Source organism: Dermacentor silvarum, chromosome 10 (assembly GCF_013339745.2).
Source record: "Dermacentor silvarum isolate Dsil-2018 chromosome 10, BIME_Dsil_1.4, whole genome shotgun sequence".
In the NCBI taxonomy this organism is placed as follows: domain Eukaryota; kingdom Metazoa; phylum Arthropoda; class Arachnida; order Ixodida; family Ixodidae; genus Dermacentor; species Dermacentor silvarum.
In genome coordinates, this window is record NC_051163.1 from 733,812 (window position 1) to 760,558 (window position 26,747).

Sequence of the window (26,747 nt, forward strand, 5' to 3'; positions counted from 1 at the left end):
CGCGCACAAAAGATCAACTACTCCTCGATGCGTCTTCGAATACTCAAACACTATTTAATTATAAACATATCACTGACATGAATACAAAGGTATGCATGCGTAGACTGACTGACTGGACTAGAAGGGATGGCCTGCGCCTCAACTACGGCGCCTTAACTACTGAACCGTACATAAAGCTCCTACCTTCCGTAGTTGATATGTTAGTGATGCAAGTAAAATAAGCTGTACATCTGCTACAAAACCTTCCGTGGATGTAGCAGGCACGATCGTATTTAAAATCAAATCTTTTACTTACAACTACTTGCCATATTTTCAAAAATCATACTTTTTTTCAGATCAATTTATTCTGTTGCAATAATATTTCTCCAAATTCCACCATACCTTATCTTACTTCTTTTTTTAATCTTACCCCCTCCCTCCTCTTCCCCCTTAAACTCCGTGTTTTAATCCGTCCCCTTAAGTGGGTAAGTGCCATGGCTTAAGGAACAAGCAAGCAGGGCACGCGCCACGCGTGGGTGACAGAAGAAGATAAGCCAGCGATTCCGCTGGTGACGCTGTGAACTACAGGCCATGTACAAGAAGGTGAAACACGGAGCCCAGTCACAACTGCCTGTGGACGCTACGGAAACCTTCACTACTGCGCTCAGCCACCAGGACTTCGACGCCAGCACGAGCGTAGACAAGAAGACCATGGCTTCTCCCGCGGACAACTCGGCTACCGATGCGGGGCCCGCGGTGTGCACTTGCGACGAGGCCGATTCAGTCTCACCCGACGCCCGCCTTGTCCGCCACGAGGTGCCCGCTGCCAAGGAAGCGTCGCCTACGTCACCACGCTCTTCTCCTCCGGTAAACGAGGTGAGGTTAACAGTTACAATTGCCAATTGGGCAATTGGACCACTCACGATCACGAGCACTACAGAGGGAGACGAGCTAATAACGAATGCATGACGTCACATATGTAGGCTGACCGCTGATGGCGGCTAACATTTCGTGCCTCGTACTGTATAGTCAAGAAAGTGGCGGTGGCCATGCCAGCTTTTTTTAATACTCGAAACCCATAGCCAGGAGAATGTACTAAATTAAGTACAGCTAAGCCTACGTGGTGGAACAGCGTAATAACTAAATTTATTCAGCGAGAATAGATAATGCGCAACTAAAATATATCATTAACGGTCAAGTTATGTATCTGAAATTTTTTGGGTGGTTGTTTGTACACTGTGACGAGGGAATGGTTTTTGTTTTAACTTTGCATATCTATTACTACCGCCACATCATCACGGTACTCCGGCTCTAACACACATGCTGCAGCCGAATCTACAAAAAGCCAGTGTACACGGGAAGATGTAGAATTGAAGTGATTTGCACGGGGCAAACAAAGAAAGCCTAGGCTGGGGCCGACGTTTAGACAAGGGTACTGGTGTTCGTCAGGCTTGCGAAAAGAAATACCCTTGTCGGAACGCGTGCTCCAGGGTGAGGCTTCCTTTGTTCGTGCATTGTTGATCTCTGAGCACAAAGTCAAACGTTGAAGTTTGGCGTTCAAAAAGTGAAGCGCAGCCTGTGTTATCAATCCACACAGCGAAACTTTTCCTGTACAACGCTGAGGGAATACGGGAGCAGTGGTTCATTCTGAAGAGGCACTTTATGGCCCGAATTTACATAATATTTCGTTCGTAAGTGCTCTGTCATTAGCCCACTGCCTTCGTTATGTCCAACATCAGTGTGTTCTAGAATATGCTCTGGCGCACAATTCTGGCGTATATAAGGGCACTTTTCTTGTGATTACGAGCCCATGTGTTTAAAATGTACTTCTGGTCGTATGAATTCCACTACAATTTCACATGAAAGTTATGAACACATGCGAAGTAATTATCTAGGTGTTAGGCAATTTTTTATCTTTTTTGTCTTGTTTATTTACGTTGAAGCAACGGTAGAAAAAATGGAAGTGAAGGCTACTCACAAATCACTTTTCATAGTTCTCGTTCGCTTAACCGCTGAAGCCTCGCCTTGTACGTTTAGCAGCATTTCAGTCTATAATTAGGCCTGTGACTCACAAGCTTTGCCCAACACAATGAAGCACCACGCAAAAATACGAATCTACCCCAATCGTGACGGGTACAATGCATAAAATGAGGCAGTATGTAACTTATGAAACATTCATCAGGCACATGACTCCCTGTCCTGTTCCGTGTTCGCTATATCTCTGAATGTTTGAATGATTTCTCTGTGAGCATTAAGAACATTATTGCCTTTTCTGTATGTAGTCAGTGGCGAAATTTTCGCACTGTGTTAGAGTTTGCCTGTTGCACAGATATTTATTTGGTTAGCGGTAAATGCATTTTAGGTCTGTCAGAAACATCATGTTTCTTAAGACAGATTACTAGGCAGCATTTTCTAGCTGTACTTGTAGCCAGCAGCGGGAAAAGTTGCATCACTGACAGCCTACTTACGCTCAATTCGTCAGGCCTTCCGCACAGGTGCGGATGTGAGAAAGACTGTGCATGTCACATACAGATGCATAAATTTGGGATTACAGTGTAAAACAAAATTTGTGCATGTGTTCTGCATTTGCAGTTTTTCACACAACCGCCCAGCTCCGCAACCCACACCGCACGCGGCAGTTCGGTCAAAAGGAAAAATGCTTAAGTCGAACACTTGTGCACAAATTTCAGTTTACATTGTGTATGGTTTACACTGTGTAGACACCGTAAACTGAAATTTGTGCGCAAGTGTTCGTCGTATGCAATTTAACAACGACCGCAAGCACGCAGTGCGACTTGCGGTGCAGGGTGGCTCGAGCGTAAATCGGCCATTACTGTTTTCACTAAGCGAGGACCCACAGAAGCTTATGGAAACAGCTGATGTCGCAAGGGCATTTAATACCCTTGTGTGTTGTCCAGAATATGATCTGTCAGAATGAAAATGCCAGGCTCCCTGAAGACAACGGACAAGTACCCCACGAATAGGAGAATGCTAATTTATTGGCTGATTGATCCGCTTGCTGACCCGATAATTGGACCGAGTGACCGAAAGGCGCATTGAATGTCCGACAGACTACGATTGTTTGACTGAATACACTGTATGACTGAATTTACACTCCGCTTAGGGTCCGGCATCAGGAGACCGAACTTCAAGACAGGACCGGCGTAGCAGCAAGCGTGATCGTCGGCCCTCCCGCTCCAGTCGACGTAGATACCCGCTGTCCAGCGGTCCGCACCTGATGCTACCGTACGGCGAGGAACAGCTGCGCACGCTCAATGACCGGCAGCTACAAGAGGCCGCGCTCACCAGCCAGCCGCACTTGGCGAGGTGGGTGGCGGAGGACCTCGAAGTTGTGGCGCAGTCTTGCACTACATTGCAGCTTTTGTAAATTATTGTCTAATAAGAGGAAGTGTATGCTTAGAAGAAACGCACTATCACAAAGGTATACCGGAAGACACAGAAGCGACGAGCAGCAAATGCGGTTGAGATCTTGTGACGTTACCAAAACACGTAGAACCGTTATAAAGAAGTAACGTGTGCCGGCAGTTGCATCATCACGGAACGTGCCTTGCTGTTTTCATCACAAAAGCACCCTGGCGTTTTGGAATACTCGCGCAAGAAAATATACAAAAGGACGCGCGCTACAAAGACATCAATTTGATATTTAGGTAAAAATAACCGAACGTATCCTATTTCACTGTATTGTCAATTCAGCCAAGCCGACCAATGTGGGCACCTGAAGAGGAAAAATAAAATCCGTATATAGCTATAGGGCACAGTATGACAGCGGACAAGAAACCAGCAGTGTTATTCTCGTTCATCTCATTGCAATTATTTTAAAATCCTGATTATTGTTTGCGCGTACAGCCTGTATGCTTACCCGTTACTTTTTTATATATAAGTGCCTGCATGGCTTGGCGGTTGTAGTTCACGGAAAAGGCGGTAAAGCTGGAAAATGCTTAGAGTCACGCATGCTTGTTAAAGGTTGTCGGGTTGCAGTGGTTTTGAACCCTTTCTATGCTATACTCCAGTTGACAAGAGAATTAAATACAGAAAAGCACTTGTTGAAGTGTTCGCGCCACTGTTCGCAGGTGAGAACTACTGAAGAAACTCTGGTACCTCTTGTATTCCAACGTCAAGAAGTTTACCGCAGATGAAGCTTTACCTGCGGACCAAGCTTTACCGCGTATCAAGGACATATTTTTTTTAGGACGATGTACTGCAATGTTACAGATACATTTGAGAATATGTTGTCATTCTAACTATGACATTTAACTCTTGATCGCAAGTAATTTGCAAACCGTAAGCTCCTCGCGTGACGCCGTTGTTTCTTCTGACGTCACCTGTCGCCACGCAGCGGTCTTGCGTACAGGCGCAGACGACCGACACGACACAGTCGCGCGTACAAGATGTGCGTCGGTTTGGCCTTTGTGAGCGCACTCTCCCTGCTGGCGCTTGGGCTCACGGCATTTGCCTACTTCCGCCGCCAGAGGGCATCACTGCGCCATGAATCCGCCTTCAAGCACATCACGCCTGACCAGGACGTCTTCATGGGGAGGGTCGTGAGTGAAGGATTTCTATCTGATTTTCCACTTCGCAGAGGGCATGGAAGTATTTGATTATTATACGGAACTAAGTTTGAACAACAAATCCTGCGATAACAGGGCGCTAGCTACTGTCGGTGGTGCGCTCCTTGGAATCTCGTATTTCGAGCAGGCAATTCCGATCAAAGCGGGCTAGTTCGCACTGATAAGTACATATTAAATTAGAAGAATTATATACTTTATGTACAATGACCTCTTTTTTATTCTCTAGTAGAATAATTTGGGCTGGAGCTACATTATTTCAACAGAAAGAAATAATTTTGGTAGAGCGGTTACATTGGAAAAATCCACCAGGGGGAAAAAAAGGACACTACAAGTGTGGTACGGTAAATTTCATTATAATGAACTATTGAAGCTAATAAACTGTTCGGATAGCAGGAAAAGAAAAGGAGAACGTCTGAGGGCCCTTCGGGTTGATCATTTCTGTTCAGCCATACGTGCACGACGAATATGCAGAACAGTTGTTATATTGGTCCAATGCCAATGCATTATCAGTGACTGATATTTCAGCGCATGATAATCCATGATAGTCAGACACCACAGCAGAGAGAGCATCCTTATATACAATCGATGAACCTATATGAACAGCGGGATCAGAGTAAACACCCAATATCCCAAACTGTATGGCCTGGCAGCCTTATGATGAAGTTTCTAGCCTCTACTGGATGCGCTCATGAGTTTCTCGTTCATTCAGAGCAATGTCAGATGCCCGCAGTCTGTAAAACGTTTGACACCGACTATACTGTGTACATAAGGCCAGTGCATCACTTAAGCCTCTGCTTAAGTGATGCAGAGGCTTAAGCCTCGTTTCTTGTTAACCCTTAACAAACGGTTAACAAGAAACGCAGCAGTCGATAGAGCATATTTTCTGTAATAGGTCCAATTTGCCTCTTCAATTAACTCGGTTAGATGCAGTAAGGGTGGGTGAGGTTTCGCGCACAAAAGCAACACCATTCTAAAGAAATAGGTATATTTATGTAACATCGATCGGCATGCCCTAATCATGTACATAGTCTACATGAATTACTGCCACGCTTAACGCAATCACTCGAGGGTATAGCAATGGCTTGCAACTTCGCTCCTGAATTAAAATTGAATGCTTTGACAGCCGAATATTCCGCAAAACTTGTTTAGATGCGCTATTCCTTTAGAAACTCCTGTGCGGTATAATGTTGCAAGAAGAACCAATTCGAAATTTCTTAGCGAGGTGTTCGCGCATGAACTTTTTGCGAATGGTTATCATCCGTTTGTCGGCGAATTATTGGAGGTACTGGAACGACATTGAAAGTACACGTCATTCGGTGACTGAGATAATGAAGAGAGCCTTTTGTTGTCTTTTCCTGATAAGCTGCCGCAGGGTAGAGCTTACACATTTTTGTGTGTCTTTGTATTGCAGGGAACAGCATACGAACTCGTTTTTTTTTTCTGAAAGTTAGTGAAAATACTCTAACATCTAGTAACATTAAGCTTTGCCGAACCGAGATAATTCAAGAGAAAGCACTCCTTGCACGCATCTGAATGAAGTATTTTCTCCCCACTGATTAAAGGGGAGGCACGCTGAAAATTGACACAAGCCTGCTTGTTGGCGATACCTTTCTGTGATGCATACATGTATACCAGACATAATGAACGTGATGCTCCCTATTCGACCGTGCTTTGTAACATATGCCTATTCGTCTACACGTGACTAGCAATGTTATTAACAGTATAAATCGAAAAGGCCGACCAAGAAGTGATGAAAATAGCTGCGTGCTGTTTTAAAGCGAATAGCTTTCTCTGGCTATGTCGCCCGTTTTCTCGCTCAGTGGTCGGATTTTAACCACCGATACGAAGGGCGCGTGCTCTCGCAGAATTGTGTGGCGGTTCGCGTTCTGCGTGGAGTGCGAACTAACCGATCTCTTAGAGGCGCGCGCGCTGCGAACCTATGCTACCGCCAAAGATGTGTTAGTTAAGGGCTGTATCACGGCCGCTACAAAAAATTATGTAACAGCCGTGGCTTTAATGTTCTATCCCACTAATATACACGCGGTGCATCTTTTCGTTAATCAAGTGAATAGGTTACTGAAAGCGTCGGACTGTTCACGTGCGTTGGCAATCAATTAACTTGGATAGTTCGGCGCAATCTTTTCTTTCTTTCTTTTCTTTATTTTTGTTAGTGGTTTTAGAACGGGTCTGGGAATAGTGGCTGGTCATGGGAGCGCATGCTACGAGAGTCCGTTTGCAATCTAAAGGTTCGTTATACTCGTAAACGCCGAGGTTTTACTTCCCCACATGGAGGAACGCATCGGTCTCCTTACGAGTTTCGCTCGCTCGACTGAATGCGAGTACTTCTTAGCCTGACAAAGCTGCGTGGCATTTGTCTGAGTCAATCCTTGGATGGGCGGCCACATGTGGTAGCGGCCTGCTGATGGCTTCCTTTTATCAGGTAAACTCGAGGAATCCTCTTCGAAGAGAGCTCCGCCACGGCGTGAGACGCTCCCAGCAAGCTCACAAACAACTTGAGTGAATGGTCTAAACACCAACCGTTTTTTTTTTCGCAACGCCACAAAATTTCATTCAGTTCTGTTCGGACGGCAGACGTCACATTGTGGCTTTTGCGCACAGGGATCTGGCTTTTGCGGTGAAATGTTCCCGACTGAAGGAGCACATATGGGCAACTACCGCATGATGACCAGCCAGGTGTTCTGCCTGTTCAACGCCTCCGCCCATTATAGGCCGCCTAGTAAGTGCGCACCCTTTTGGACAAGTCTGATAAAGCACGTACTGTACTCCAACTACTCGCCGCGAATACCACGCAGTGGACATGGACATTATCAGAAAAATGTACTCTAGAGAAAGTGTGTAATAATTTTACCTGTGTTGAGCACATTTTATGTGCGTAAATTACCCTGTCGGGTACAGCCTTCTTCAAACGGCTTCTGCACAAAAAATATAATAATGGATTTAATTTTATACATGGTACACTATTCAAGAGCATTTTGTCAATTGGCAACTAATGAAGGGTTGGTACATAGCTATAGCTCAATCTCGCAAGAAAACGGAGCCGACATGACAACCAAAGCTCTCATCATTTATTTGTTTTCTTTTTGCACATATAGCAGGGGTGGAGCGAATATTTGAAGTTTTGAATACAAATTCGATCCTTTCGAATATTTGAAACTAACCAAACATTTCGCAAGTTGTCGGAAAGTTCTCGGAATGCTAAACAGAGTATCGTAAATCATCAGAAGGGGAACAACGACAAAAACTTTCGGAGGAATGCAGAAACAAAATGAATAATGAAAGTTCTTTTTGGTATCGTGGCGGAAATTTACATAGTTCTAATTATTTCATCCGTGATGTGTGGCGGTATACCCTATCCAGCCGCATGGGCTTCCTGAAACGCTTCCTTGAAACAACGCTGCTTTTTTTCATTGCAATTTTACTAATGTGAAGTGGAAGTGTGTAAGTGTAAACCTCGAAATATTTACAATATATTTTTTATACTTGGAAAAGCAAACAGTATACCCCGCCTCCTTTTTTCTTTAGTCTCCCCATCCATTTGCACTCTCCTATAGGTAAATATGAAGCGACTACACGTAAATACACGCGTAGCTGTGCCCGTAGACTGTTATCCCAATTTGTGCTTATAGGTAAATTAAGTGCTCCATATAGTTCACGATTTACGTGCCGTGGTCGTAAGATTACTTTCAGATAACTTTTCTGAGCGATAGCGACGCATGCTCACGCAGTCCGCACACTAGTATAAATGTGTTTACCTCCTCAAGTCGCCTTAGGTTATGGTTTGTGTAGTCTGTAGCGCAGAGTAGATGTTTCTGATGAAAGTGCGAACGTTTGCTCCAAAGTGCAATATTTCTTGTACCCAGCGTGGCGCTTTCCTCTGGGCAAAATACCCGGCATGCTCTGCAGCCACGTGCTCTACTGGTCCGTGTCGCTCAACGACGCCGTGGAACTGGTGTCCCGCGCTGAAGAGTTTGACTACGGATGCAAAGGACTCGAGAGCGTCGCCGACCTCAAGCGACGCTTCATGGCCATGAAGGCAAGGGCGCCGCACTCGAAAACGTGCTCTGTGGGGCAACTATTGGCCCGGTAGACTAAGCAGCACGTTATAGTTGTAGCTCGTTTTCTCCATGAGAAACGTGCGCTTTGCCATTTATTTCGTAAGTTTTTCTTTTTTTCGCTTTAGTAACGTGCCAGACCGAAGCGTTCCAATTTTTCTTTTCAAAGCAACTAATTTACTTTGTTTGCAGGACCCTACCTGATAAACGTGACATCAATCCGAGCATTTTCTTTTTTGCGGCGTTGGCCATTTATCATCACGACGCAATTTCGCGAAGGTCACCGCCAAGGGCACCGACAACGTAGACAACTAAGTCTTTCGCCTTAATAAGATACAGAGGCACATGTGGGCAGGATCGGTGCCATGAAATAACGTTTCCCAAATACATTTCCTCCACTCCGAGTCACTTATATGGTGCTCAAGTTGTCACTCAAACTTTAGCATTGCCATTGGCAATCGTGCGTCACGCTGTTTCTCATCAATTTCATCAATTTCTCAATAGTAATCAATTTCTCACATGTCGTTTGCTGTTTTATCTGAAAGCATTTTTATGGGTAAAATGTGGCTATTTCCTGAATGGCCGAATGCTTCCAAAGGGCCAGGCGTGAGTTATGTTGTATGATGAGTATTTTCACGAAGCCAGGTATTGTGCCAGCCTCTCGTAATTCTTTATACCTCCCCTTGCCCCAGAGCACAACTATGAACGAATAAGCGAGTGATAACCTTATGCAAATCTTTTTGATGAAAAGGTTAAACAAATTTGAGTAAATAAAGAAGGCATGATGCGAAATTGTAATTGTGTTGATAAGCCTCCTTTATGAGCGATGTTTTATATTAGATGTCATGGGTGACGCCGTAATTCTTACTGATTGTTTTCCTGGTTGAGACAACGTATCGTATGTGCGCCGAATCATGAGAAAATCAATGTACAATGTGAAATATCAGCTTGGACCTTCCACTTAGCGGCAAGCATTATTTTTGAGGAGGCTTTATTATGAAGCCTTAATTAATCAAATTACGCAGGTGTATTTCCAGTGCACGAAAAATACAAATAGAAGGAGAACACAGTTTTAAACCCATAGCTTCCTTCTGACTGACTATATCGCCAAGCCCTTTCCACCCCTCACCCCCCCCCCTAACAAAAAGAAAACCTCGTGCAGTATTCTCTGCCACAATGCTTCAAGTTAAATAATGATTCGTCCTCTTTAAGGGGGAATCGTATTACAGACTTAGCTAACCATAATGGGAGTAGATAGCTCGGACAGCTGGCACCACTATAGTGTGTTGCTATTTTGATATTCTAGAACTCTATTTTGCTTATTCGATTAATTTTGGTTCACATTTACTTAGGACTCCAATTGCTGTGCATATCACTCGCAGGTACACCTGGTACTCAGCGCTAGTAGTCCCCAAGAAAACGCAAGGCTTTCAGGGATCGCCGACAACGTCAGACGGCGAAGTAAGTTGCTCTCCCAGTTGAGGGCATGGGCACTGCGCTACGACTTCGACGGCGTCTTCGTCGCCTGGAGCGCGCCACGCGACGTCAACCGGACGGCGTCGCTGTTCCGCGCGCTGGTCGAGGGCCTCAAGCCGCGGTTCAACGTGGGTGCCATTTTGCCCACCTCGCGGGAGGCCCTCGCTGGCTACGATCTCGAAGAAGCGTTCGCAACCTTGGACTGGGTCGTGGCCACAACGCACGGATTTTATCCGGGACCCTTCTGGAATCTGACCTCTTGCTCCAGCCCGTACAAGTGAGCTCAATGTTCCCACCAATACCCTTGCCGTCAGTCTTTGCAACCACGCTCGCGTTCCATGCTCAGCTTGTTAATGGGATTCTAGCACTGGCTATAGCTAGACCTGCACAGCAAAATAACAACTAAAAGGCGTACATTTCTGTGGAATTCGCATTTAGCGTTTATTCACCTGAATTTAGTTTGGTTCATTTTACGTTGAGTGATGACTGCGGTGTAATATACGTGTAGCAGTGAAGTGTGCCTTAGTTGGTTACCAGTTAAAGTGAACCCATGTGGTTCCCTATCTTGGCTGTTGCAATTGCGTGGCTTTCATGGAACGTACCATTTAGGAATCGACGCAGCGAAGTGGCAACAGCTAAATACGTATTGCAAATGAATTCCTTCACTTGACGGAGAACCTGGACAGCACCAACTTATTTAGGTCCCCCCGCAGGGGCGTCTGCGTAAGCAGGCGTTTGGTGTGTTGCGACACCACGTACCCGAGCACACGAGGGTTGGACCCTCCCGCGTCTAACCGTGCGCGGCTTAGCCGTGTCCGGAGAAAAGAGGATCCTGGAGGTTGAGCCAATGCTGAGTGCTTGGACCTTTATGGCCCCTTGGCGGAGGCAACACACCCCTTTGGCCTCGGCTTCACGTAGACGGCACCCCCGGACTGACCCACCCGGGGGAAATCGGTGGTCGCCTTTTCCTATCCCCCTCTCCAACCTTTTGCTTTCCTGTCTCCTTTCTTTAACTATCCTATCATCTCTTCTCTTCTGTCACTTCCTAATTTTCATAGGCGGCTTGGGTTAACCTTGTGTATGTGCCCTCCCTTGGGTACAATATATTAGGTTATAGTGGCAATGTACGGTTGGCGCCTGCAGCCTTACGCGTTAAGCACTGCAGCGTCCCCTAGTTGGGCTCCGTGGTGGGTGGCCGCCATTGCCGCCGAAATAAAACAAACCGTTATGGGAACACCAGCATTTCCCCGCCTACTTGATCGTCACCCTCTAAATAGGGGACGCACCGATGAACTTTGCCTATCTTTCAACCGACCAAAAGATAACTATCCAAAATACCATGTTGTACACAGTGAAAATGCTTCAAAACCGGCCAGATCCATTTCTCCATTCATAGTTGCGAAATCTTTGATGGAAGCTTTAGGCTCAGGTTACAAAGTCATCAAAATGGCTAGCGGAGACCTTCTTCTTGAGGTCCCTCAGAAACAACAGTACGAGAAACTCGGCAACATTGTGACGTTCGGTAACATACCAATTTCTGTATCACCACACCGATCAATGAATAGCTCACGTGGAGTCGTATCAGAAGCAGACCTCCTAGAATTATCAGAAGCAGAACTCCTGGAAGGGTGGAAAGATCAAAATGTCACCAATGTAAAACGTATCATTATCAGACGGGACAACAAAGAAATCCCCACCAAACATCTTGTCCTCACACTTGGATCTAGCGTTCTGCCTGAAACCATCGAAACAGGATACATTAGGTTAACTGTTCGACCATATGTCCCTAACCCTAGACGGTGCTTCCAATGCCAAAGATTTGGCCATGGCTCACAGAGCTGTCGTGGTCAAATAACTTGTGCAAGGTGTGGAGTACAGGGCCACACCTCCGACAACTGTACTGGCACTCCTCACTGTGTGAACTGCAGTGGTGACCACGCATCCTACTCACGTTCCTGTCCAAACTGGAAAAAAGAAAAAGACATAATCACCCTAAAAGTAAAAGAAAATATTTCTTTCAAGGAAGCCCGTACGAGGTGCTCACTTTTCCACAACACATCTTATGCTGATGCGGCGCGTCGGGGGGCAGCGTCGCAGCGGCCACTGCCACCTGCCCAGCCCGCACACAGCGAGCTGCCGCTTGTGGCCCCTGCCCCCTGGGTGGAAGGAGCTAAGCCTACCCCACCCAAACAGCAAACAAGCCCGGTTACCCTAGGGCTACCGGCACCACAACAGTCCACGGCGGTATCCTGCGCTTCGCGTAGCGAACCGGCAGGACAGCCAGCAGCGCCCACGGTGGGTGCAGTCAAGGCTGCCTCACCCTCTCCGGCCCCTGCTGCCGCTGGCAACAGCCGGCGCAGCTCAGGCCCAAAGACAGCCCCATCAACCTCCGGGCTGGTGGGTGCAAAGGTCTCGTCCTTCGCGGCGAGACTTTCTCCCGAAATTTCTCGCTCGCAAGAGCGCGTGTCCGGCGCCCCACATGAGGCAATGGACACTACACCCGACCCGACGGCGCACAAAGCGCCTAAGGAGCGGCGAGGCTCCCTCGACCGCTTCAGAAAGGACAAATCCCGCGTTACAGGGCCCGGAAAGGGCTCTGTAATCTAAGGCAACACTTCCTTTTTTTAGTACACACAGCACCAATTTACTTTCAGTATGGAAACACAAATCATACAATGGAACGTCAGAGGCCTTCTGAGGAACCTCGATGATGTGCAAGAACTTATCCACGAACACAATCCAAAAGTGCTGTGTGTACAGGAAACTCACCTAAAATCGGAACATACAAACTTTCTCCGACAGTATGTTACGTTTCGTAAAGACCGCGATGATGCTCTTGCAGCTTCAGGCGGTGTTGCCGTTATAATTCACAAAAGCATAGCGTGTCAACGTTTAAAGCTACAAACGCCACTTGAAGCAGTGGCAGTTCGACTTGTTCTCCTAAACAAACTTGTCACGATTTGCTCGCTTTACATACCCCCACATTACCATTTACACAAACATGAATTTCAGTCCTTTATAGACGAATTGCCAGAACCTTATCTTGTTCTTGGGGATCTCAATGCACACAGTGGTCTGTGGGGCGACTCTCGCATCGATGCGCGAGGCCGTCTAATTGAAGGCTTTCTTTTGTCATCCGGTACGTGTCTGCTGAACAAAAAAGAACCTACATATTATTGTCTTGCAAACAAAACTTTTTCTTCTATAGATCTCAGCATAGCTTCTCCATCCATATTTCCTGAACTTGAATGGGAAGTTATAAAAAACCCTTACGGGAGCGACCATTTCCCCATACTGCTGAGAACACCAAGACAATACGAATCTCCACCACACGCTCTCCGGTGGAAGGTCGATGCAGCGGACTGGGAGAAATTCCAAACACTTACCAGTACGCTCTCGTGGGCAGACATTTCATCACTGGGAATTGACGGTGCCGTCGAATATTTCACTAATTTCATAATTGATGCAGCTGTTAAATGTATTCCACAAACAAGTGGACTTTCTAGCAAACGCCGTGTCCCGTGGTGGAATGAACAATGCCGGAACGCACGTAGGCAGCAGAACAAAGCATGGAGGCAGCTTCGCGATTTTCCTACTACTGAAAACCTCGTCAATTTCAAGAAAACAAAATCCCAAGGTAGGAGAACGCGCAGACAAGCCAGAAGAGACAGCTGGCAAAAATTCTTATCAAGCATCAATTCGTACACGGATGAGGCCAAGGTTTGGAACAGGGTCAATAGAGTAAGAGGGCGACAAACAAATCCGCCTCCCCTGGTACACACGCAGGGAGACAGCCTGGAGGACCAAGCGAACCATCTGGGTGCACATTTTGAACATGTGTCCAGTTCATCACACTATTCTCCAGCATTTATAAAATACAAAACAGCAATAGAAAAACAAAAACTAGACCGAAAGAGCACCGGGAACGGGCAATATAACTTGCCTTTCTCTCTTGCAGAGCTGCATGCATCACTCACCTGTTGCAAACAATCTACCCCAGGTTCCGACCGCATACTATACGAAATGTTGAAAAACCTGTCCAGTGAAACGAAGAAAACCCTTCTTTGTCTCTATAACTCTATATGGACCTCCGGCGAGATCCCCTCTGCCTGGAAAGAGGCCATAGTGATCCCTATCCTAAAGCAGGGCAAGGATCCATCGTCCGTATCCAGCTATCGGCCCATAGCTCTAACAAGCTGCATCTGCAAAGTCTTCGAAAAGATGATAAACCGCCGTCTGATACATTTCCTAGAATCAAATAAGCTGCTTGACCCATACCAATGTGGGTTTCGTGATGGCTGATCCACCACTGACCATCTGATACGCATAGAGGCTCAGATTCGTGAGGCTTCTGTCAACAAGCAATTCTTCCTGTCTGTTTTCCTCGATATGGAAAAAGCATACGACACCACGTGGCGGTTCGGAATACTGAGAGACCTCGCACACTTTGGAATACGTGGAAATATGCTGAATATCATTGAAAGTTACCTGTCCAACCGCAGATTCCGTGTCCGTGTGGGTAATGCCTTATCAGTACCATATGTGCAGGAAACTGGAGTACCACAGGGTGGTGTGCTCAGTTGCACCCTTTTTATCATAAAAATGAACTCTCTGCGTCTGTACATCCCACGCAACATATTTTATTCAGTATATGTCGACGATGTACAGATAGGGTTCACCTCATCTAACCTTGCAATCTGTGAGCGACAAGTTCAACTTGGTCTGAACAAGCTGTCTAAGTGGGCAGACGAGAATGGGTTTAGGCTTAACCCACAAAAGTCCACATGCGTCCTCTTTTCCAGAAAAAGAGGTCTGCACCCTGATCCCAACATCGAGATGCAGGGTGAGGGTCTACCTGTAAAAACGGAACACAAATTCTTGGGCGTAATTCTAGACGCGAAGCTAACATTTATCCCACATCTAAAGTACCTAAGAAACAAGTGCATGAAAACAATGAACATCCTGAAAGTGTTGTCTCGCACTGCGTGGGGTAGTGACACAAGATGTCTATTGAATCTCTATAAGAGCCTCATCCGATCCCGTAGAGACTACGGTTCCATTATATATCACTCTGCGACGCTGAGCGCCTTGAAGATGTTGGACCCTGTCCACCATCTGGGTATCCGCCTTTCTACGGGTGCGTTCAGAACAAGCCCCGTAGAAAGCCTCTACGCTGAATCAAATGAATGGTCGCTCCATCTGCAGAGAACGTACTTATCCTTTGCATATTTCCTAAAAGTGAACTCAAACAATACGCACCCTACCTACACAACCATAAATGATCTGTCCAGTGCCCAAACCTTTCAGAACCGCCCCTCCGTGAGAAGGCCTTACGCACTGCGAGTAAGAAGTCTTGCCGAAGAAATGAATGTGTCGCTCCACGAGCACAATGTCATGCCCCCTCCTGTACAGCTGCCGCCATGGCAGTGGCAGCTGATTGACTGTGATCTGTCCTTCATTGAGGTCACAAAGCATGCGCCGGTCGTACATATCCGTATGCACTTCCTCGAATTGCAGCACAAGTACTCTTGTCCAGAATATTTTACTGACGCTTCAAAGTCGCTCGCTGGCGTGTCTTACGCGGCGGTCGGTCCATCCTTTTCGGCTGCGGGAGCTCTACACCCAAATACAACCATCTTTACAGCGGAGGCCTACGCCATCCTGGCGGCGGTTAAACACATCAAACAGTTAGACATACCCAAGGCAGTCATTTATACTGACTCTTTGAGCGTATTGAAATGTTTAAAAACTCTAAGGCACAGAAACCCCGTAATTGTAGCTCTTTATTGCACCATTGCACCGCGTATGTATCGAAGCAGCAAATTGTGCTCTGCTGGGTTCCAGGGCACCGCGAGATCGAAGGGAATGAGTTGGCCGACAAGCTAGCCACATCCGTTCAAACAGACGCTGCCATTTCACCCATAGCTGTCCCTGTAATGGACCTAAAACCCTTTCTCAAGAAAAAGGTCAGGGCCTACTGGCAACGTCTGTGGGACAGAGAAACGAGCAACAAATTGCACACTATCAAGCCTCATCTCGCTCATTGGCCACCAGAATCGAAGACACGCCGCACACAAGTTACACTTTGCAGACTCAGAATAGGACACACATATAGTACACAGGCATACTTATTATCCGGTGGCGATCCGCCTGTCTGTGATGAATGTGGCGAGCCACTCAGTGTACTTCACGTCCTCCTGCAATGCCCTGAACTGGAGCCTCAGAGGAAAATACATTTTTCATTATCATTACGGCAGAACCTACCATTACATCCATGTATGTTTTTGGGCAATGAACCTCTTTTTAAATACCAATCCGTGATCGCGTTTTTAAAGGATATACCTAACTTTCGTGTTATATATGCAGGTGACTTGTAGCACGGCCTCTCTGGAGAGGCCGCTGCTGCGGTATTTTTTTTTTAAAGAAAGCACGTGCCTCCTGGTCTTTGTCTATAAAGGCTTCCGGTAGGCGTCGTGCTACTTTTATATTCTTAATACTCTAAGCACCATGACCATTTCTCATCCGTTCACTACCCATAGATCATTCCACACGTCACTGCCATAATTCTATTCGATATATGTTTACGCTTCTATACCGCGATTTGTTCTTAGGCCCCTTTACAGCCACATAGCATCCTGTCATCGGAACTCACTGATCATGGCAAACATACCATTCATTGTCTTGGCGCTCTTTGGCCACACTTGGCCCTTGCGCCAAAAAACACCAAATATCATCATCACAATCTCGCTCTCCTCAGCCCCGTCGCTCCTATTCGCCGACTCCCTTCGGACGCCGCTCCCAGCCGGAAAACTAGACGATGCAGCGCCTCGAGGTGACGCTGCATTGCTCCCTACGCCGCCAAATCCTCTACTGACGTTGCCCACTCATCTGAACCTTCTTGACGTGCAAGTCGACGGTGTTTCTGTATCTGCTCTTATAGACACTGGGGCGCATGTATCCGTAATGAGTGCTGACCTTCGTAACCGGCTGAAGAAGATACTCACACCCCCCACGACGTCTGTTGTCCGTGTCGCCGATGGCGGAACAGCCCCCGTAATTGGTATGTGTGCCGCCCGCGTCTCCTTCGCCGATCGCTCCACTATCGTGCTATTCACAGTCATCGCCCACTGTCCCCACGACATCATCCTCGGCTTGGACTTCCTCTCCGCGCATTCTGCTCTCATCGACTGTTCAGCCAGTACTCTCCGCCTTGACCTGCCTGTTCTGGATCCCTCTGAACCACACCCTAGTCGCCTCAGTTCCGTCGACTTCGTTCGCTTGCCACCTTCGGCACTGACCTACGTTGACTTAGTGTCATCCCCACCAGTGCCCGACGGTCACTACATCGCGGCTCCCATGCAAGACGTCCTGCTTACACACGGGATCGCAGTGCCTCATACAGTTTTATCTATTACGGCGAATTGCGTCTGCCTGCCCGTGGTCAATTTTGGCTTGACGGCACAAGTGCTGCCACGCGGGATGTCTCTGGCCCAGCTTTGCTCATTCGAGGATCACTCAGTAGCATCTATTGCAGTAGACGACAATTCAGCCGATCCTCCTCTACCATCGCAGTCGGCAACTTGTGCCATTGCCGACTTACAGAAAATGATTGCGCCCGACATGCCGTCCGAGCACGCTCGTGAGCTCTACCGCGTTTTGTTATCCTATCACGATATTTTGACTTTAACGATCGTCTCTTGGCCCAAACTACAGCTGTTAAACATCGCATTAATACCGGCGATGCCCCTCCTATTCATCGCCGCCCGTATCGAGTGTCCCCGGCTGAGCGTCAAGTTATTCACGCTGAAGTTCGCAAAATGCTTGCCAAGAACATTATTGAACCGTCGTGTAGTCCATGGGCGTCACCTGTTGTACTTGTAAAGAAGAAGGATGGCTCATGGCGCTTTTGCGTGGATTATCGGCACCTGAACAGGGTTACCAAAAAGGACGTGTATCCCCTACCTCGGATTGATGACGCCCTTGACTGCCTCCACGGTGCTCGCTATTTCTCCTCTATTGACCTTTGCTCCGGCTACTGGCAGATTGCCGTGGACGATCTAGACCGCGAGAAGACTGCTTTTGTAACACCCGACGGTCTTTATCAATTCAAAGTGATGGCTTTCGGTCTATGTAATGCTCCTGCCACTTTTGAACGCATGATGGACTCCCTTCTTCATGGCTTCAAATGTTCCACGTGCCTGTGCTACTTAGACGACGTTATAGTATTCTCCCCAACGTTCGCTACACACTTGGAGCGCCTCTCAGCAGTCCTGGACGTTTTTCGTCAAGCCGGTCTACAACTCAACGCATCGAAGTGCCAATTCGGCCGTCGCCAGATTACTGTCCTTGGACATCTCGTTGACGCGCACGGAGTGCAACCGGACCCAGGCAAGATCCATGCTGTTACGCACTTCCCTGTTCCGAAGTGTGTCAAAGATGTGCGGAGCTTCGTCGGCCTGTGTTCGTACTTCCGCCGTTTCGTGAAAAATTTCGCGGCAATAGCACGACCACTAACAGAGCTTTTGAAAAAAGACGCTCCTTTCCAGTGGGGCGATAACGAGGCCTCTGCGTTCTCGCATCTAATCGACCTCCTCACAACGCCTCCCGTTCTGGCCCACTTCGATCCTTCTGCGCCTACCGAAGTCCGTACTGATGCCAGCGGCCACGGAATTGGCGCGGTACTGGCACAACGCCAGTGCGGCAGCGACCGTGTTATCGCTTACGCCAGCAGGCTCCTTTCACCCTCCGAGCGCAACTATTCCATCACTGAGCGTGAGTGTCTGGCCCTAGTTTGGGTGGTTGCGAAGTTCCGTCCATACTTATATGGCAGGCCCTTTTCCGTTGTTACAGACCACCACGCGCTTTGCTGGTTATGCTCACTGAAAGATCCTACAGGAAGACTTGGTCGCTGGGCCTTACGCCTCCAAGAATATTCGTATACTGTTACCTACAAATCCGGCCGACTACACAAGGATGCTGACTGCCTGTCTCGCTACCCGGTAGACGAGCCTGACGACGCCGACAGTAATAACGCCAACGGCATTTTCTCTGTGTCTGACTTCGCTAACATCGCCGATGAGCAGTACCGGGACCTATCGCTGCGAGCACTCATCGAGCGTCTGCGCTCTACACCTACCGACGCCTCCGTTCGCCGATATGTCCTCCACGGCGGCATTCTGTACCGAAGGAACTTCGTCCCTGATGGATCTGATCTTCTTGTCGTGCCAAAACATCTACGACGAACTGTGCTCTTTGAGATGCATGACGCACCTACTGCAGGCCATCTTGGGGTAACCCGCACGTACGACCGCGTCCGGCGCCGCTTCTATTGGCCTGGTCTCGCTCGCTCCGTCCGACGCTATGTTGCTGCCTGTGATCCCTGCCAGCGTCGGAAAACACCTCAGGTGCTACCTGCTGGTCATCTCCAGCCGATCACCGTCCCTGTGGAACCGTTCTTTCGTGTTGGATTAGACCTCCTCGGCCCCTTTCCCACGTCATCTTCGGGGAACAAATGGGTAGCCGTCGCAACTGATTACGCCACCCGATACGCTATCACGCGGGCTCTCCCTACCAGTTGCGCCACTGACGTCGCGGACTTTCTCTTGCGTGACATTATCTTGGTTCATGGCGCCCCGCGACAGCTGCTTACTGACCGTGGTCGCAACTTCCTGTCGAAAGTTATCGCCGACATTGTGCGTTCCTGCTCCACTCAACACAAGCTGACTACCTCATACCATCCTCAAACGAATGGCCTGACGGAGCGGTTAAACCGTACCATTACCGATATGCTGTCGAAGTACGTTTCCAAGGACCACCACGACTGGGACATTGCCCTTCCTTACGTCACATTTGCGTACAATTTTTCCCGGCACGACACCGCCGGATTTTCTCCATTTTATTTACTGTACGGTCGCGAACCGACCTTGCCCCTTGATACGGCACTTCCTCCTGCTGCGATCTCAACAAGCGAGTATGCGCGCGACGCCATCGCCCTCGCCGACCATGCACGCCAGCTTGCCCGTGCTCGACTGACGGCCTCGCAAACCACTCAGCAGCGTCAGTACAACGCCCGCCACCGTGACGTGCAGTTTTCGCCTGGTGCGCTCGTGCTCCTGTGGTCGCCCTCTCGTCACATTGGGCTTTCAGAGAAGCTCCTTTCGCGATACACTGGGCCCTACCGCGTGCTGCGCCAGGTGACGCCTGTGACGTATGAAATTGAACCTGTGAGTTCGACCTCGCCGTCTCCTCTGGCATCTAGTGATGTCGTGCACGTCAGTAGGCTCAAGGCCTACTACAGTGCTTCAGAGTCCGCCTTTAATCGCTCCGGACGGCGCTTTTGCCGCCGGGGGTAGTGCTACGGAACAGTATTTGCCTTGACGAAGAGGCGAGCAGTGTGAAGACGACGACGAAGATTAGAGGCTACTGCGGGCTGTGGCTGCTTGGCCAAGTGCGGCGCATTTCTTTGTAAATATACTTGTATATAGCTTTTCGTCTGCGTCTTCCTACGTAACAATATCAAGTAATAAAAAGAGCAGTAAATTTGTGTGTGAGCACGCCGTCACCAGATTAAGTGACAAGAAATGTCATTCATGAAAGATAGCCTATAATCGCCGCCAAGATTAGAACGTGCCGCTGCATCTGTTGCTTTGATACTCGTTTGCGCCAGTAATGCATGCGTGCTCCGATCCCACGAAACACATGACGTCTTGAAAAACTTCTCGAAACAGCTACAAACGGCTATACACGTCTTGGTCTACGCGAAGACGTTAAACAGATGTTCTTGGAAACATTATGTAGCAGGAAGTACAGTTAATCAAATATGCTATTTTGTTGCAGCTGTGGTAACAGCCCATCTCTGGCGTCACCCGAGTATACTTTGGTGAACGTCTTGAGAGCGTATAACTCGGGAACATTTTAGATGTTTTAGTCGGAAAATGTGCAACATGCTTGGGCCGGCGCATGAAAGTGAAAAAGATTTAAAATGTGCGTACCCGACGCGCAACGTTACATTCCGTGCGACTTTACCAAGGCATATGCAATCCTTAACGTCGCATCATATAGCCTTTCGCTGGTTCCCCCCTTTGGGTGAACAAGCAGAAAAGGCCTGCGGGGTATTTGATTCATTCCGATTTTTTTCACTCGATGAGTCTGTGATCACGACAATCAAAGTTTATGAAAAAAAAGAATAATAAAACGGGCCGGGCGCACACGTGCGAGCCCGTCCAGCGTCCTTATCAGAGCCGTGGCTTCTTTCCCTTTGCGTGAACAAGCGGTGAAGAAGGCGGAATTGCGATACCAGCTATCGTCACCGACAGATCTGGCCGCGCGCGGTCGCAAACGTGCGCTCCGTTTGAGCGAACTGCTATCTGCTCTTGGACCGCACCAGGGGGGCGAGCTGACGTTTCCGCGAGCGATTCAAAGGGCTGTGCTTAGGCTCGCAAGCGTCCGCTCGCCAGTGCTCATGGTTTTCTTCCCAAGTATTTTGCTCCCGTTCAAGCCTTGACCAGCGCCTGCAGATACTGCGCAGTTCCATACGGTACGCATACGTTTGCCTGCTACAACTTGCACGCCTTTTTCTTCTTTCTGGGGTTTTCCGTGCCAAAACCAGTTCTGATTATAAGGCACGCTGTAGTGGAGGGCTCGGGAATAATTTTGACCACCTGGGGTTCTTTAACCTGCACTACAACGCAAGCACACGCATCGTTTTTGCATTTAAAATAAATGCCTCCATCGAAATTCGGCCGCCACGGCCAACTTGCACGCCACTTTTGTTTTGGCGGCCCGTGCTGGCACGAATTTAGACTCGAATATATTGGAAAGCATGCACGGTATGCAACTCTGCGGAATACTAAACGTTCGCAATTTTGTGATCTGTGAGGTAAAGCTGGAGTTTCACATAATTGGTTTAATGATTACAGAACCGCTATTGTAGCTGCGCGTGGCCTTTTTTTGCAAGATGGCAGCTTGTAGCGTGCTGCATTGCGTAGTATACCGGGACTGCAAACTTATTGCTAAAGCCAGCTTGCCCGCTTTAAGCTCCTCTGTGTAGCTTCCAGCATAATACCCCCGCTAGCAGGCAGGAAAATTGTCTTGCATTGGTGTGGTAACTCATAGTTGGAGGATTGGAAAACCGTTTTTGCGGCATGAGATCTGTGGGACGACGTCCTTTAATAGTGAGGCCATTCTAGTGTTTAGGGCTCCTTTAGGAAGAGAATGGTTTTATTAACATGTGGTACAATACCGCAGTGATATTGTAAGAGACACATGGAAAGAGCAGTTTGCCGGCCTTGATTGTCAGGCTAAGCCCGCCTGTTGCTACAACCCATCCAACACCACTACTTAAATAAAAGTAGCATACTCTTGTAAGAGATTTGTTTGCAAATAATTGGGCCATCTAACTGCTAATGACCTGCTATACTGCAAGTCGTGTGTCGATCAAACCAGTTGCCAGTTTAATTTCACTCAACACTAGCTTTTTTTATTTGACAAGAGCAAACGATTCTCTCACAACTTCGTGGGTGAAAAGCCAGTGGTATATAGTTTTTACCAAGAGAGAAGGGACCTGGATTGCTGTGGTTACTGCAGCTACGTCTTATTTATGTGGCCACCTTGTCTACTGTATTAAAAATTTTGGTAAAATCAATCTGCATGTCCTTTAATTTTTTAGTCGATAAAGCCGCTTTCTCACGAGGTCAGATATTTTTTTCTGCATGTTATGCACATTTTCTTTGGATGTGTATGCACATTTGATATATGTTAACAATTTTATTGAAGTTTTGTAAATATTATAATGTAATGCTTCATGTATTTTTCAGTGCTATATAGTAACATATGTACTATGAAGCTAGCATACGGATGCATGGTATGCTGAAGAAGTGGCTATTAATTTTGCTTACCACATCCCTGTAGGATGACAATCTATAAATGCTGTTTTAAAGACAGCTATAAAAGCCTGCTTATTGTTTCTGAAGCCATTATACGTTATGGCTTCGGAAACATTATGCAGGCTTTTATAGCTTAATTAAGAATTTTCTTAGACGTCCCCAGAATTCTGTTATTTAATTGTAACAGAATTCTGGGAACATCTAATAAAATTATTAACTTGTTCTTGCTCAAGATGTATTATAAAGCTTGCATAATGTTTCCGAAGCCATTATTACAGAATTCTGGGAACGTCTAATACAATTCTTGAAGTTGTTCTTGTCGAGATGTTCATTAGCCCACTTTTAGCGTAACGTTAGCAGAACTTACTGAAGTACCTGTAGACGTCTACGGCTAGAAAATGTCTTGACCAGGACAGCTATTACACTTTTGAATTATCCGTTCAAGAAATCTTTTAGACATCAAATAGCTGCTTGTCTGTTTCGTGGAATGTGCCTGCCAGGATAATTCAGTTCAGATCACTGGCTCACGAGCTGTGTTAGCCCCTTCCACGTTTGTTAGTCTATCTCTACGTGATTACTTTGCACTTGAGTTTCATGTATAAAATCGAATGGTTTCTGATCAATAAACAGAAGTTGGTGTCCATATATGTCGATTGCGTCTTACTACGTCTTCGTCTGCTTAGCGCCGTAACCTTTCTAACAGCATCTTTATTTGGCACCACTGTAAGCGAAGCAGTCGGCGGTAACCAGACATCATGGACTAACCCACTGTGGAAGACAATCCATGCGGTGAAACTGTGTTGTTACCGCAGATTGTCAGAGCACAAAGCACAGAGAATGGCAGAACGGTGCCATCTCGCGGGGTGCTAAAAAACTGGGCTGCTTCATGCCGTCATTTCCGTGATGCTCGTACAAGCGAGAATTGGCGGTGAAGCCCGGCTTAAAACACTTCCGCGTTAAGAAAAGTGCAACACACCCTTCATCACTCTGCATATTTCTTTATAGTTAAACAACTCATTTTGAAAATCGAGGTGTATCTCTTCTGGCAGTTTTCTCTGGAATCGTGTGATATTCAGTGCCATATGATAACACTCATCTTCTAAAGGGCAGGCCTGTAGTGTTTTTCACAGCTGTCCCATTTCGTTCACGATCACATCTCCACTTGTCCTCTTTTTTTTGCACTCTACTTTTGCAGCAGGCTCCTGGCAACTTGCTGCAGCTCCCTGTTGACTTGAGGCAGCGGCTGTTGGCACTGTTGACGACGTTGAGGCTGGTGCCAGGGATGACACCGAGGCTGGTGACGATACCTTGGGATGCTGACACGAAGCCGGAAATGTCAGATATCTGCGTCAAAGTCCTGCGCTTGAAACTGGGCAAAGCCGATTAAAATTTCTGAAGCATTGCTATGCTGCTGGGTTGCATCCGCTTTCTCGTTCAGCTGCTTGCTCACCTGTCCTGACCTTGGGCTCTCAGGCAGTACATAATTACCTGAAGTGCTGCACATAAGAAAAAAAGTGCATGTTTTCTATTTTGAGAAGTTTTGTAAGATGTAAATAATACAAAGTGAAACCGTTTCACAGCGTTTTTCTCACTATTCATTATTGTTATAGCCCCACACATTGTAACACTGTTGTGAACAAGGCTAGCACTTTCATAATTTTAAAAAGTTGATATTCACTACTGTCATCTGTATTACCATGTATTTCGCATAAGTGAGAAATACAAAAGAAAAAGACCATAAGCAAAGGTGCATCAAAATGTTTCCTACGTGCACATCAGTGCATTCCCTGTTTAAATAACATGTATATTTTAAAATGTGTAATGGCAGTACAAGTGCACCACTAGAAGTAGCTTTTTAGGTAAGAGCAATTCGACAAGCATGCATGAAGCCATCCCTAGCAAGCTCTAACCCGTGAAGCCAGATTTTTACACTTGGAAGCCCATGTTTGGTGTGCAATAACTTCAGTTGGAATTGGTGGCATGGAATAACATGCAAGTCAATCAATTTGTTGCAACTTCAATCATATCATTTGCCATATACAATCATTCGAGCCCTTACCGTGCAACTCTACCGTGCACATCTTATTCCTGATTTTATGTAATGACTGCGATATAAGCGGCACCATATGGTGTTGCGAAAAATCTTAGCATTAATTGCTCACAAGTGCAATCGCACTGTGGCAACTCCAAAAACTACATACTTAACGGCCTAGGCATGTGCTATCTACAATGAAGGCCACCTGTATATTGCACATTGCATAGACGGTGAAATTTCCAACTTTTCCCCCTCATTTCAGTTACTTTTGTGAGCAGGCGTGCGTATGGGCCTCCTCTTTGCCCAGAGGGCGCTGCGAAAATGGTGCTAAAGAGCGCCCTCTGTCCTGAACTGGGTAGTACCAAGCTCGGTCTTCTGCTTCCGAAAGCACGTTTACAATATGAACCCGCCACTTTCGGTTCTGTTGTACCACGGCCTGCAGCGAATATCGGGCGCCGAAGGCTTTTTGAGGGGTGGCACTCTGCGTAAAGGCAAGAAATTATGCAAAGCCGAATACGTGTACGCCGTTCAAGAAATAAGCAGCGAAGTTTTAGCGCGGTGTCAGTCGCAAGTGATGCGAGTCGCGTACGAAGTTGAACTTCATGTAAGGTTTGCACGCTGCTGTATTCAGGCACACAAACGCGAAGTAATGCTTGCTATAAACGAATTCACAGCAGCGATAAGCAGACGTCATGTGTACTGAACTCGTCGAGCGCACGACTGTACGCGCCGCGACGGCAGCGGTCTTTCAGCATGCCGCGAAACGGCGGGCCTCCTGCAATCTTTGTTGACTGCATGCCGCTAGACAAGTAGTTATGGCTGCGCTGTAGTAGTGACGATCTGTCCCTTTAGAAACTGATAAATAACTGATGCACTGCATACGAGCTCTCAGTAACTTACGTGCGAATCGAGCTTGTGCGCTGCTCGCTTGATGTAGCTCTTAATGACAGCGATCGAACATCGATGTGCTGTACTCAATACTGCCTTTCTGGCGCTGCGTTAACGTGTTGGCTTGAGGTCAAGGATGAGCACATTTAACTCTCGAACCTGTGCTGCTCGTAGTGGGATTGTGAAGTTATCCAGTGCGCCCGACGCTCCGCTGCGTGAGGCCTTGAAGGAAAATGGTAGAATCTGATGTTGGTATTCAGGCCTTCTTGGATCGTGGCAGCCCACGACGCAGCAGTAACGACGGTGACCCTTTTTCGAGGCTGAGCTAGGTCTCTCTGGATCAGCATCGCCGATTCCTTCTGCTTCCAGCATTACGTCCAACGGCACACGGAGAGTCCGTTTTCGTAAAACTAGGCTGCGGCCAGCTCGCAGCGTGATCGGCATGGTCTGTGAGAAGTGTACGAGGCTTTTCGCACTCGCAAGAGGGCAGAAAAGAGTGCAAATCAACGCAAAACTCGGGCTAGAAACGTGCTTCGCCACAGCCAGGGCTCAATACTACCCAAGCTGGTACTACCCAGATAACTTTTCTCGCCGCCACCAGGCGCCGCTACTATACCTCAATCTCCAGCGCAAGAGGCCCATAGCAGGCGTGCATAGTCAAGAAGGGGGCTGAAGGAACACCGAGCACGTGCTGATCAATTGCGAAGCCCCTCTTCCCCTATAGTAATTCCTGGCTACACCACTGGTGCATATCCAAAGACAGGATGGCTCTACGTGTCCGCGGCTCTTGGCGCAAAATGCATTTGTAGCACTGAGATTCGTT

General features: G+C 47.4%; 1 pseudogene; it reads left to right on the forward strand.

Annotated features, from left to right (window-relative positions):
- The first annotated feature begins 570 nt into the window (after window positions 1–570).
- Window positions 571–26,747, forward strand: part of LOC119466561 (protein bicaudal D-like) — a 109,010-nt pseudogene continuing 82,833 nt past the window's right edge.